General features: G+C 31.9%; 1 protein-coding gene across 1 annotated transcript in view; it reads right to left on the reverse strand.

Annotated features, from left to right (window-relative positions):
- LOC126734913 (protein madd-4) overlaps positions 1-15,237 on the reverse strand; it is a 531,919-nt gene that overhangs the window by 470,215 nt on the left and 46,467 nt on the right. Inside the window, exon 2 of the mRNA XM_050438751.1 lies at positions 8,332-8,363. The gene's annotated coding sequence lies outside the window, so the exon portion shown is untranslated. The remainder of the gene's footprint in view (positions 1-8,331; positions 8,364-15,237) is intronic.

Here is a 15,237-nt window from a genome sequence, read left to right on the forward strand (position 1 = left end):
TGATGAAACAGTTTTCATGAAATATTTTGTTAAAAATTTCAATTTTTTTTGGAAAAATAATTTACTTTTTCGTCACAAAAGAAATTTTAAGACCGTCTGAGTTTATTACAAATATTTTTGTTTCTATAACCTCTAGAACTCAAAACATTTTGAAACTTTTGACTGATTAACAATAACCTAACAATATTTATATAGGCGCTAGGCTTCTAAGATATTTACATCCTAATACCAACCGAACACAACGACGAAACTTTCCCGAAAGGAGTTCTTTTACACATACAATAAGTTTAATGGAAAATCAAAGGGTAATTTCACTTTACCGTAAAAAATTTTTAATTTCTTTAGCAGAGATTTTCTTTGATTTCTTTGACCTGAACTTCAAGACCACCAGTTAAAAAGAAAGGGGACTGTCGATGTCCCTAAAGAAAGGGTTAAAGGTTGAAAGATCTAATCCCTATAAAAACGTAAAACCAGAAGGTCTAAAAGGTATATTCTGATCAAGTAACAACAATGTCAGACCTTTAACGACAAGTTGTGGAGCCAACAGTGGTATTTGATGAGCAATAAATAAATAAATAAATAAATAAATAAATAAATAAATAAATAAATAAATAAATAAATAAATAAATAAATAAATAAATAAATTATAAAATAAGACATTGTATAGAAAGATACTAGAAAAGGGGTGGTTCTCCTCGTGGACTGGACTAAACGTTCTTTCTGTATATAAGGCTGGAACATTCGGGAAGGGCGTTAGAATGAGCATTCTGGATGATATAATCGAGTACACTCATGACAAAATAAAATAAAAATTTATGTAAGTGTTTACAGACACGCCACTGAGCATACACGCCCATTTCTATAACAAAGCTCATCTTTTACTCAATGGGAACATGAGAGAGGTGGAGCCTCTATAGGCGTGCCACTACTTAATACTAATTTCCTTAATAAAAATTAAGCAAACTACAATTGCAACGACGAAATCCAGGAATACGATTACCAAATTAAATATTTATGATACCAGGTGCGCTGGACAGGTAGGCGGCGCGGCGTAGGGATCGCGTTTAATGCTAAAATAGGTCAGTTAGTGGGTTTAGGCTGAGTTGCATCCGTTAACTGTTCCCAAGTTTTCTCTTTAAAATAAAAACCCGCATCATAATAGCTGCAAGGGGGATCAGTTGTTATACCATAGACATCAACGTTTTTAACCCTCCCAGGTATATAGTTAATAAATCAAAACTTCACTTTGACAGTAAAATAAATTATTTAGGAGTTATCTTAGATCAACAATTAAATTTTCATGGTCTTGTAAATTATATTTGTGAAAAGATTGCTAAGAAAGTTCTTTTTTTTTTTTGGAGAATTTCTAACTGATTGTTTAAATGTACTAAAATGTTAGTATACAATACAATTATATTTTGTTACTTAAATTGCTTATGTCATGCTGTTAGGAAGTAATAGTAAATATATGTCTATCAATTAGATGCTTCAAATATGAAAATGGCTTCCTATGAAGCGGAATATTCTTAAGGCAAATTTAATTTTAATTTACCAACTTTCAGCAACATAATATAAGACCAAAAAATGATTATCATATATCAAGAGTTAGATCAACTTTATTTACAATTTCACTGCCTAAACGACCTTAAAATTGCACTTTTTTTTTACTAACTTTATAATAGGTAAAAGTTTAAATTATACTACAAATGAATTTTCTAACTGCCTTAACAATATTCGACTAAAACGTCTCAATTTAAGAGAATATATAACCCATATAAAATCGGAACAATACAACAGTGCATCCAAAATAAGACCATAAATAAGTAGAAAGACAAGGCCGAGCGTCGAAGTTTTCCTTGGGGGGATAAAAACTTATCAAGGGAGGGCTAGAGGGGGTCACATTGTGACTAAATCACGAAATGGGATGGGGTGAAACTTCTAGCCGGCCTGTCAACGCTTAATAAATATGCCGCAGCAGCCGCATAGCGCGAATGTAAATCGCTGTGTAGCTGTAGCTGTAGCTGCGTCATGCCCATGGATGTTTACGTATAGATATGCATATATACGCGGTTTTAAGAAAGGATTGATTAATTGTGTTAGGGTGAAATTATTAAATTGTTACCAAAAATACAAAAACAAGGATTTTATTTCTATATTTGTGATATGCACAGAAAACGTTTTCAATAATTTGCGTGCTGCAGGACCATTGATGAAAATTGCAAATTAACTAAAAATGAGGGAATTTTTTCTTAAATCAACCGATAAAAGTATTAAAATGTACATACACCAATAATACAATTGAATACTGGTTATGTCCCCCCTTCATGCATCTTCGAATAACTAGATACATTTCTTGTCAAAAGTAATGAAAAAGTTTTATTGCTAGGTGATTTTATCTTGCCTAATTTATCCTAGTCGCGTAACAATAAACTAAATTCTGATAACGCCACTGACCCATGTAGTAAATTTTTTACTTCCTTAACAATTTAATTATGTTTTGAATTCAAGGAATAGAATTTTAGTTTTAGTTGTAGGTACTAATTCCGTGCCTGAGTATAGTCACCATACGTCGTTGGAGGTAAATATTAACTTAAATTATGGAAAAAAAATTAGATGTAACTCTTATCACAAGGTAAATTTTATTAAGGCAAACTATACAGTTGTTAATGAAAAGGTTCGTTCTTTACAGTGAAATGATTTATTTTTAACTCAGGATGTAGATCGCATCGTCGAATGTTTTTACACTGAACCAATATCCTTTATGGTTTTTTAAGCACACTATTAATTTAATAAAGAATAAAGTCCAGGCTCACATAGACTGGAAAAAATATGGAAAAAAATTCCTCCTCACTACCAAATTTCCAATTATTCCAACATAAGCCGCCAGGAATTTATTAAAAAAAACAATCAAAAATCGCCCATTACTGAAAATATTTCACTTCCATGAATTCCTTCCAGTAAATCCCTATACCAAATCGACTTTCAGCACCCTTCCCTTGAATACTGATCTTTAACCAAGTAACCCAATTATTCTCACAATAAACTCTTTTAGGGACTCACCCTTAAATTTGCGAGTCCTCAAAAGCCATTTATTGGTCCAATAAACCCAGTTATGGGCTAACCATAACAGCGATTTTTAAAGAGTTTCTTCCAGATTTTCTAATTAAAATCGCAAAGATCCCATAAATTTCTAAATTTTCTCTATTTTCAAAAAATGAATTTAAATAGAGAACCAGGTGATAAAAAAAAATTTCAAAATTTCCAAAAAATTTCCAAAAATTTGAGAAAAAAAGAGTTGTAAGAGAGCCTTGACTGTAAATAAATAAATAAAATAGTCCGTAAGTCGTAATGCATTATGAAAAATACACTTTACTCTTGAAATTCTAAGACAATTCACACGCAACTCCTATTTAGACATACAAGTTGATAGGTCCGCGTAGGCGGACTGTCTCTCGATTATTACACGGGTTAGTTATTATTATAAAAGGCCCCATTAAGGGCCCTCACCGTGTTTTATCGAACACTCCGCCGCCGTACGGTGAAAGAACCATCGAAGGTTAATGGAATAACACGTTTCCGAGCTATGGTTTTTTCGATAACGCCTCGTATAATGTTCAAATTAACGGATTTATGGACGTCTTTATCTTTTATCTATTGACAGTTGTTTTTTTTTTGTTAATTAGTAGGTTTTCTTGGTGCTAGTAGTATTAACTAGTTCTGGTTAAAGAGGCGAAAGCCAAGTGTATATCCTAAAGAGAGACTCAAGGGGACGTCGTCAATTGTCCCAACGTGCACATTTCTCCACCAATTTCAATGATAATTCGATTTCTCTTAATGCAGTAGTTAAACTTTGAACTGTTACCGAACATTGTTGGCTTTAATAATCGACGCTCGTCCTCTAGAAATCCCCCGGGGTGAACGTTAATTTACTTGGGCGGGATAAGGAACGAAGCACCGATGGCTCTGAGATGTCTTTAACTAAGTTACCTTTTGATTAACCCCACTACTCTACTGGCTGAAGTTAATAGTTATCCGCGAGTAATTGGAGATTCTTTTACAGTTGTTTTATATATAGTGCAGCTCTAAAAAGTTCGCCACGATTGTGATTTGAGGATTTAAAAATCAGTCAAGTCTTTTTATATTTTCCAGGCACTTGATTTCATTTTCTATATCGTTCAAAGATTTAGAAAATGTCGTTTTTCTTAGGCATTTTAATTGATTCTATTGGAGTCACTATAATCACTATAATATGTCTTTTAAGCATTGAAAATTATTTCTCTTTAGAGTTTTGCGTCGTTTTTATTTCTTTATTTTATTCCCTTATCATTTTCTGTCTTCATATTCTATATCTGACCTTTAAAGTAATTTTTTTATTATATCCCAGGCATTTCAACACATATTTCATATTTTATTGGGACGACATATTATTTATACGACAGTTATATGTTCTCCAAGCATTAGGGATTTTGCCATTTTTTTTTGTATTTTACGCCTTTAAAATCACTTAGAATCATTTTAGTCCAGGTGCTTGGAGAAATTTTTCATACTATTCCAGGCATTTCAGTTATTTTTTTAGGTATTCTATGGTACTGGTACATCGCTCTTTCTGTCTCACTCGCACCCGTTGCAGCTAAAGGTCAACCTAGGTGATGTTATCTTAGTCCAGGCGTTTTTTATATCCGATCAAAATTGATTTTTTATACATTTTTAAATAAATTATAAAAAAAAAGGAAAAAGCGTAATTCTAACACGTGGACAAAAAAAGAGAAAAACAATAAAATTAACGGGATGAAAAAAATGTACTAAATAAACGCCTGGACTATAAAATGAAAGAGGTGGCACTAGTGCATCCCTATTTTTATCTCATCCCCACCCATTGGAAGTTAAGCGTTGATCTTGACGATGTTATCTTAGTCCAGACGTTTTTTGTATGTGTCTAAAGTAGATTTTTTTATTAATTTTCAAATAAATTACAAAAACATGAAAAACCCATGATTTATGTGGGCAAAAAGAGAAAAAATAACTATAAAAATAATACGGTGAAAAAAATTTACATTAAACGCCTGGACTATAAAAAGAGAGAAATGGCACTGGTGCATTGCTATTTCTGTCTCAATCGCACCCAGAATGTCAACGTCAGCTCTGTTTTCTTCAAGGCGCTTTTAATAAATAATCTAATCAAATCTTATTTTTTTTATTACTTTTCATATATTTCAAATTAGAAAAAAAAAACATAAATTAAATATGTGGATAAAAATAGAAAAAAAATACGATAAAAAAATGAACATTAAACTCTTGGACTATAAAGAGAGAGAAATGGCATTGGTGCATCGCTATTTCTATGTCACTTGCACCCACTGCAAGTTAATGAGTCGACGTTGGCTCTGTTTTTTAGTCCAGGCGTTTTTCTCAATTAATCTAATCAAAATTGATTTTATTATTATTATATTTTATTATTAATTTTATTGGTTGTTCATTACACATACGAACTATAATTTAAAAGAGATTTCAATAAGATATCGGTATTTTTGTCTCACCCCTACCCATTGCAAGCTAAGGGTTGACGTTGGTGATGCTATCTCAGTCTAGGCGTTTTTCATATCCGATTAAAGTTGATTTTTTATACATTTTCAAATAAATTATAAAAAAAGGAAAAAGCATAATTCTAACACGTGGACAAAAAAAGAGAAAAACAATAAAAATAATGGGATGAAAAAAATTTACTTAATAAACGCCTGGACTATAAAATGAAAAAGGTGACACTAGTGCATCGCCATTTTTATCTCACTTCCACCCATTGCAAGCTAAATGTTGATCTTGTCGATGTTATCTTAGTCCAGGCGTTTTTCGTATGTGTCTAAAGAAATTTTTTTTTTATTAATTTTCAAATAAATTACAAAAACATGAAAAACCCATAATTTATGTGGACAAAAAGAGAAAAAAAAACAATAAAAATAATACGGTTAAAAAATTTACATTAAACGCCTGGACTATAAAAAGAGAGAAATTGCATTGGTGCATCGCTATTTCTATGTCACTTTCACCCACTGTAAGTTAATGAGTCGACGTTGGTTCTGTTTTTTAGTCCAGGTGTTTTTCTCAAATAATCTAATCAAAGTTGATTTTTTATACATTTTTAATAAAGTATACATAATCACATAATAATAATTATATATATAAGTAAAAAAATTTTTTTTAAAAATTATTAAATTATATTTAATTATACATTAAACACCTAGACTATAAAATGAGAGTAATGGTGTTGGTGCATCGCCTATTTCCGTCTCATTTCCAGCCATTGCAAGTTAATGCATCTACGTTGGCTCTGTTTTTTAGTCCAGGAGTTATTCATAAATCAAATTTAATTTTTTATTAGTTTTCAAATAAATTACAAAAAAAAAACATAATTTAAATATGTGTATAAAAAAGGGAAAAAATAATAAAAATAATACAATACAAAAATTTACATTTTACACCTGGACTATAAAACGAGAGAAATGGCGTTGGTGCATCGCTATTTCTGTCTCATTTGCACCCATTACAAGTTAACGGGTCGACGTTAGCTATGTTTGTTTAGTCCAGGCGTTTTTCTTAAATAAACTAATGAAGGTTTCAGTTTTTACATGTACTTAAAATAATTTCATATGTTCCAGGGATTTCAAATAATTTTCCTGAAATATTCCTGTTTTTATGACGTCAAAGACGAAATCAACATAGAAGCCGATATATCGGGCATCAAAGTTTGGGTTTTTTTTATTTTTCATTCGAATTTGCGTTCCTGGATTTTGAAGTCACTTGTCACTCTATTCCAGGTATAATTTATTACTTAATTTTATTATTTAACTTTCAACCCATTTTTTCTAATTTTCCACATTTTTTATGCAATTTCAGGCAATAACTACTCCACACATCAATTACACCTGAATGATTAATAAAACAACCGACTACTCAACCCGATGACCAAAATCCGATTTCCATATACGTAAACCGGTAACGGCGTGCATGTATACGGGCCTAAAAACCGGGAAAAAATTCATGAACCATAATGGGGATATATGTCGCTTTGATTTGCCGCCACTTCCCGAATTTTGAATTATTCAAAAAGACTGGGTAAATTAGGTTTAAACACACCGCGGGGGGTATTAGCGTATTTCGCGAAACCTTATAAATATTATTCGTGTGTCGATATCGGGGGATCCCGGTTTTATTGTTCGATAAATTCGCTTTTGAATTATTCATTGTTAAAGGGGTTCAAATTGGAATGCGCCTAACAGGGATGGTAAGAGTGAAATTAATATTTTGCCTATTTACCTGAGTTTTATGGGAAATCTTAATGTTTATCATGTGTAGACGAAATATTGGAAGTTCCATATTTATTTAATTTTTAAAAACTAAGAGCCAGAAATAAAGAAAAGTGCGATTTTAGAGGAAATTGTTAGACCCATCACAAAAAATGCTTATAAAGTGTCTCTATTTTTTTCCAATTAAACCATAAGCTTATACCGCCATATAGCAACAAAAGTATTGCCCTTTCTCTCTCTTTCCCACTCAAAAAAAAAACAATTTTCGTCGTATAGCAATTTATTACAAGTTTCGGTAAAACGTTGACAGATTTTCATTTTCAGTCGCCCACAAGGAGAGAGAGTTATTATATCGCGTGCCTCTTTTATAAAATCAATTTGCTCGTTAACCGCCTTTAGATCGTTTTAATTCCCTTATAATTATATATATATATAGGAGTAGTCGACCCTTATTTGCCTTGACTTGTCACGATTTTACACTATACAGGGCCGTACTTGTTTCTTTTTAATTATTAATAAAGCTTTAAGTGTTTTTGAAGAAATTGAATCTAATACCCACACGTATAAGAGTGAAAGATAATATGCTTGAGAACAGCATAATAAATTATCGGGTTTTTATAACGGCTGTCTCATAAGAAACTAATAAAATTAATAAGGAAAAAACGATAAAATGTGCTTTGACAAAGGCCCTGATACTTAACCTGGCACGATTCAGGCTTCGCTCGTAATTTATGACTGAGTAAATTTGATTTGGTCGCCATACAATTAGCTATCAGTATTAAAGAGGAAATTATATTGGTATTATAAAGGGTATTGTATTATGAACCCGAATTTATGTGCAGTTTCATAATAGAGTAGAAATATCATTAGGCTTTTAATGATGTAAAAAGTGTTGAAAGTTGGAAATGTTTAGGCATATTGGCAACGTTGTACTTTGGCCTTGAAACCAGTTGACTTCGTGAATGTCAAACTAAGTAGACAGCACATTGAACAAGAATTAGATCAAGTTACGTAAATAAAGTGTACTTACATAAATCCATGGATTGACTGTCGTTTTTTAACCTAAAAATGAAATATGATTTTTAAAATCTTATAGCATTCAAAAAATGAATAAAAATAACTAATTTATACTTTTATACATCACTTTTGATTACATTAAACTGACATGCACGTCTTTAATAATTATTACATTTGACCGTTAGATACCGACATATGACACAAGACACTGATATTTGACTGACTAAAATGTTGCCAAGTATCTTCCTGACAGTTCTGCCAGACAAAAATAACGTCATGGCTTTGAGGTTATGTTTTACTTTTTAAAAAAACCACTGTACAGGGTCATTACATTGACAGAATGACGTATGATATTTGACGACGTTCCAATTATTTTTTTCATCTATAGATTTGACTGAAACTCCAAATTTAATGTTTAGTAGAGGAAGGTGTAATAAAATTGTGCATTATCTTAGGAATCAGACTTTTACATTTGACACATTGCGACCTGAAACGGCCATGTGACAACAATGACACTTGACAAGCACGACAATGTTGCCAAGTATCTTAGTGACAATAATTATTGTATCAACACCATTTTGATATGTCGTTTTAGAGGTTATGTTTCAGTTACTGTTTTTAGGACTTGGACGGACTATTTGATAAGTTAGACTTGATGGTTTGTAATACCAAAGATAGGTTTAAAAAAATTGATGTAAGTAAATCACTTGTGATGACACTCGATAAACTTAACAGTCTTATGAATTATGACATTTGATAGCTCCTAGTCGGATGACGTCAGGAGTGACAAACTGGCTATTCAAATATTATCGCAAATTGTTTCTTAAATATTAATATTAATAATATAATTTTTCAACTCTATTTCCAACTCTTTAAGCATCTGAGAAAAAATCCTGATGATGATTATTTCTATGTCAAAACGTCGAAAAACTAATAAATGCGACCCATCATTCTACACAGAACTAGAAACTTGTATAAAAACCACTCGCTTATTTGAACATAGACCCCCGGACTACAAATTTGGCAACGCTTCGTCAGTTTTTGCCTCGTGCTGTCTCACTCTAACGCACTATGATATAACGTTGTCTCTGTTGGTTTTTTTTTTATTTAATAGTCCAGGCGTATAGTATCAAAATAATAGAAAAAAAAAATTATTTCTGTTATTCTGATTACGAAACACAGATGTGACACTTTTACATTTTTAATATTCCAGGCATTTATTGAATATTGTTCAGGCAATTAAACACGCTTTGAGGCTCAACTGCCTGGAATAAATAAAATATTTTTTTCCAAAAAAAGGCAAATATTAATATATTAAATTAGCGGTCACTCATTGGTAGGAAAACTAGGGCTTTGTTCTTAACATAATGCCCACAATTCACACCCTGAATGAAGGTCAAAAAACGATTTATCGTAGATCAACTTATACTAAAATTTGAAATAATTTCTGTGTAATTTAGAGACACATTAGGATAGAAAAGAAGAAAAAAATTACAATTAAACTAAAATCGCCTTTTATAACAATTAGGTTTGACAGACAACAAACTTGACACTAATGACAGCTATATATAGATAATGTTGCCAAATGTGCTAATGTGCCAATACAGACACACATACATAAATAAAATAAGACCTGTTATAGTTAGTCCATATTCAATATCCATATGGCCGCGGTCTGTCAAGTAGTTAATGGAGGTTATTGGAAAAGCCTTAAACTATATCTATAGCCCAGGCTAGTAAATAATAACTATATTGCATTTACGGCCATTATTTTAGAATAATTCCGAGCCGTCCGTCATAGTAAATCATCCGCGATGCTTTTCAGGAGGTGTGGGTGCGAGATTTAGGAGTAATAAAAAAGGCCGTTTAGTTTAAGAGGTATACAAAGGACTTCGAGCGATTGTTTATGGATAAATAAATAGATGCGTCTATTTATTATACAAGAAACATCGATATTTTTGTGCTCGTTGTGCGGAATTCCCCCATATGAGGCAAGTAATAAGTTTTGATTGATCAAACTTTGAAGGTTAGTAGTCTCATAGGTGATTTTAGTTTTTTCAACTAAAATAATGTCTGCATTAGAAGAATAAGCTTTCAACTGTTAAAATCAAATGATTTCAGTGTGTACTTTAACTATTAAGGAGCTATTTAATATTATTATTTAACTATTTAGGAGTAATACAAAGGCAGTTTAGTTTAAAAGGTATACAGAGGACTTCAAGCGATAAATAGATGCGTCTAATTACTATACAAGAAACATCGATATTTTCGTTCATTGAAAAACACCCTAAATAAGTATCATAGTGCAGAATTCTATCTAGATAAATTCACAATTTCTCTTTGTCTTTGAAAGAAGTTGGAAATGTAAAGCGTAAAAAATATTATTGTTTCATAAGAAAAAAAAAATTGGATTGATCAGTATTTGCTTGGAACTCGCACTTTTCTGCTTCTTAAGACTAAAAAAAAAACCAAAATTTTTGTTTATTGAAAATATTTATTAGTGCAAGAATATAACAAGACAATAAACTCATAGTTGTACCACTGCAACCTCTGGACATCCTTCCATTTACTATCAAGCTATCTCAATGACCTTTTTTTCTCGTATCCTACCATTCAAAGTTAATTCAGTAAAAGTTAGTTTCTGGTCTACTATTTCCAGTTTCAAAACTGTCTTTTATATTCGTTCCATTTTTAAATCTTCTGACATACAGTGACCGCCTAAAGTTCCGCATAAGTTCGATAAAAATTAGAGACATGATTTTTTGAAAAAACGCTGGGACCCGTCAATTTTTTTTTAAGTTGTGCATTATTTCACATAAATTTTTGAATACAGGGTGGAACAAAAAAAAGATATGACGTCATCGGTCATTTTTTTAAATGAATTGCATTTATGAAATATAGGCGAAATTCCAAGCAAGTTTCGTATAACACACCTTATCTCAAAACTCAACTGTTTCAGAAATATTTACATATAACCAACAAGAAAGGCAAGTAAGTACGTCTATTTACAAATTAAGATAAAATGGAGGATAAAATGTTATAAACTGTAAAAACTGTTATTAATGTATTGTAAGTGTTCAAACTGATCCCCATTTACTTCTTGGCAGAAAGCAAGACGGTTTACAAACTCATGTAAAACACTATCAATTATTTCGGGTGATATACGTCTAATTTCATATCTAATTCTATTTTTCAACAAATTTTCTACGTTGTTTGGCTTCTCAATATAAACTTTACTTTTCAGGTACCCCCATAGAAAATAGTCGCAGGGATTTAGATCTGGTGACTTGGCCGGCCACTCTATTGGCCCTCTTCGTCCTATCCATCTTCCTGGGAACACTGTCTGGTCTTGTTCGTTTACAAAAAGTTCCTTCATCCGAAGAGGACACCAAAGCAAAAGTTATTCGTATAATTTTACTGAAGCCAGCTGATGTGTAAAATCCGGGATATTTCGAAATCTTTAGCTCTTTTTAAAGGCCTAAATCATTTGTAAGAAAAAGAAAGTTAAAGTATAGGTACTCTTATAGAATCAAATCACAAAGTTCCCAGATGTCAGGAGTTCATAAAAAAACCAATAAAATGTCCCTGAGCAAGCCATAAAGCGTAAATAGATTCTGAGGTATTAACATGAACCAAAAGTTCACTTAAGGATCTAAATGAATTTCTGGATCCTTACCTGGAACTGTTGAAGGTTAAAGAACTTGTAAATGGCGAAATAAGTCATCTTGGTTTTACGTCTTGGACTAGGTCTAAAGGAATTGAGCTCATCTCATCCTTCTCTGAATTGAATTAAGAATATTCTATCCATGAATATTAACTGTAGCTGAAATTCGTGGACATAAATGAGAAAATCAGAAAAAATGCAGTGGAATGTCTGGTGGCACTCAGAAGCCTGGAATAACAGTCAAAACTTATCCAGATCACCCAAATAATTATTTAAGGCCACGGAAAAACAGAAAATGTCTTTTTCGTAAAACAAAAAATCTCACTTTAAGAATAATAGAATCATACCAAAAGAAGTAGTACGACCCTGTAAATTATACTGACCAATAGTTGACCAAGTGACATCGACAGAAAACTCAGGAGCCAAACGTCAACTGTCACTTTGACTTTTGACAAATGACGTGTTAAAATCAGGACGACATTGACGCTTTTAATAAACACAAATTTTAATAAAATTAAATTGTGTAAAAATAATTTTGTTCGCTTGGATTTTTGATTTATTGGTCTTTGCATATAAGGCCTACTTTAGACGTAATTTTAGTATGGATTTAGAGGGATTTGTTCGGTTTTGAGTGCATTATTCGATAGAGCAGATACATAGTAACCAAGTTTAATGTATATATAATTGTACATCGGTTTAACCTAATTTTTTATTTAATTTTTGCAAAATACTTATCACAAACACAACCTGGCTACAATGGAATCATTTTAATTATTTGATTGTTTCGCGCCACTATTATCTTTATAGCAAATATCATTGGTCATTGGACCATGTTGCCAAAGCCTACAGGTTCAACCAATAATATAATAGAATCACATCTATAATAACCCTTTTTGAAATAATAGATTTCGTATTAGTACAATACATTAGAAGAAATTGACTGTTTTTTGAAAAACCTTGCTAATAACATACAACGTGGCCAATTCAAACCACTGTTAAGCTCTTCACAATTATTACTACAATATATATCTGTAGTGTAAAGTCATTTTCATAATTCCATTCTTCTAATAATAAATAAGTTATTATGAAAAATTCCTATTAATACAATATGTCAACAATGGATCTGCCATTATAACAACAGTCACTTGTTCATTGACAATGTTGCCAATAAGCATTTATTTCAATGTTTTAACTAAAAGAGCTCTCAATTGTTAAAATCAAATGATATTTCTGTGTGTACTTTAACTATATAGCTATGTTGGTTCTTTCTCTTTTCAAAAATGCAACAGAATTCCATAATCCAAACCATAACGAGAAAACAATAACACTAAATTCGCGGTTTTAGTTTTCCATTAAAACATTAAAAAGTTTTCCCATTGCGGTGCATAAAAGTTCGAGGGAGAGAGAGAAACAACTGCGAAATTATCAGAATATGGATGACATAAACGCATTATCTGATGCTGTTTTGTTTCAACGATGGTAACGTTTTCGGATTAATGTTATTTTAAAGTTTTAATAGAGGTTTCCATAAATTTCGGTTAATCGGTATAGATATGGGCATACGTTTCGTCCGAAGCGATTCCCATCTTTATTTGTGTTTCTCCTGTAATCCTTTAACTAATCATCCTGAATCCGTTATTACAAAAATAACATTAAAAAAAAGTTAACACGTTTTGTTCCAGAATCTAAATCCATTAATTATTCCTGGATTATGTTCGACGCTTGGGGCCATTACGATATTGTTTTATTGCTTTTTCTTTTAATTTTTACACAACATTTTGTTTTAGAAATTAATGTATTTATTATGTTTGATTAATAATAACAAGGTAACAAGGAAATCTTAATATTCCTCATTTATTAATTTTCAGCCTAAATAACCATGTAACTAAATACTTTTTTGAATTTTGGAAAAGTCATAATGAATATTTTCTGCATATTGACTTAAAGAGCTTGATTATTGGTTCTTATGTATTACATTGTTCATATATTTACATGGTTCAAAATTTCTTAATTGATCTAACTGCATAATTCCCAAACTCCTATACAAGATTTCTGTAAGTGTTATTTGATCATAGTTAAATAAGACTCTCAATATAAAGGGTGTCCCAATAGGAACGCACGTTTTGAATTGCGCAGCATTATTTTTTTATCGCAATATGTCAAAAAAAAAAACTGAAAAGAATAATGTAAACAGTTTGCGATTAGTAGCCATGGAACGATATACGGTCGAACAACGATTTATTATTGTTAAAACATACTACAAATATGGAGAATGTTTTGCGGAATCAGTTCGTAAATTGCGGGGCATTTTTGGTCAAATCACACGACCATCCAAAGACTAATTGATAAATTTGAACAAAATGGTTCTGTCGTGGATGTAAAAACACCAGTGCGTCACCGTACTAACCGTTCTCTTGAAAATATTGCCGCAATGTGTGAGTGTTGGCGAGAATCCGGGAACATCTATCCGTCATCGTGCACAGCAGTTGCAAATTTCGAAGAGCACTCACTACCCACCGAATTCGAACGAAAGATCTTCATTTACATGCAAGATTCAATTGACCCAAGAATTAAAGCCAGTGGACCATTTTCTTCTTGGGTATTGCAAAAACAACAAATGGATGTCGATTTTTTGAAAAAAAATTTGTTTACCGATGAGGCACACTTTCACCTTAATGGCTTTGTTAATAAACAAAATTGCTGAATTTGGGGCGAAAAAAATCCTAGAGTCATTCATGAGAAGAAAATGCATCCATTAAGAATCACTGTTTGGTGCAGACTTTGGACAGGTGGAGTAATTGGACCATACTTCTTAGAGGACGAGACTGAAAATGCAGTTACCGTGAACAGCGAACGCTATCGTAATATGCTCACTGAGTTTTTATGGATGGTATGGATACCAACAGGATGGGGCGACATGTCACACTACACGTGAAGCAATTGAATTGTTGCAAAGAAAGTTTCCCGGTCGTGTCATTTCACCAGAACTGGCCCGCAAGATCATGCGATTTAACGCCTTGTGACTTTTTTCTTTGGGGTTTTTTAAAATCCCTCGTATACGCTAATAACTCAACAACAATTCCACAGTTGAAAAACGAAATTAGAGGTATTATTAGCGAAATTGGGTCGCAATTATGTGAAAGTGTAATTGCAAATTTCTCAAAACGAATAAGAGTCTGTCACGAAAGTCGAGGCGGTCATTTGCCAGATATTATTTTTCACGTTTAATTGCACTGTATTAGCTTTACATTAAAA

The sequence above is a fragment of the Anthonomus grandis genome, chromosome 4 (assembly GCF_022605725.1).
Source record: "Anthonomus grandis grandis chromosome 4, icAntGran1.3, whole genome shotgun sequence".
In the NCBI taxonomy this organism is placed as follows: Eukaryota; Metazoa; Arthropoda; class Insecta; order Coleoptera; family Curculionidae; genus Anthonomus; species Anthonomus grandis.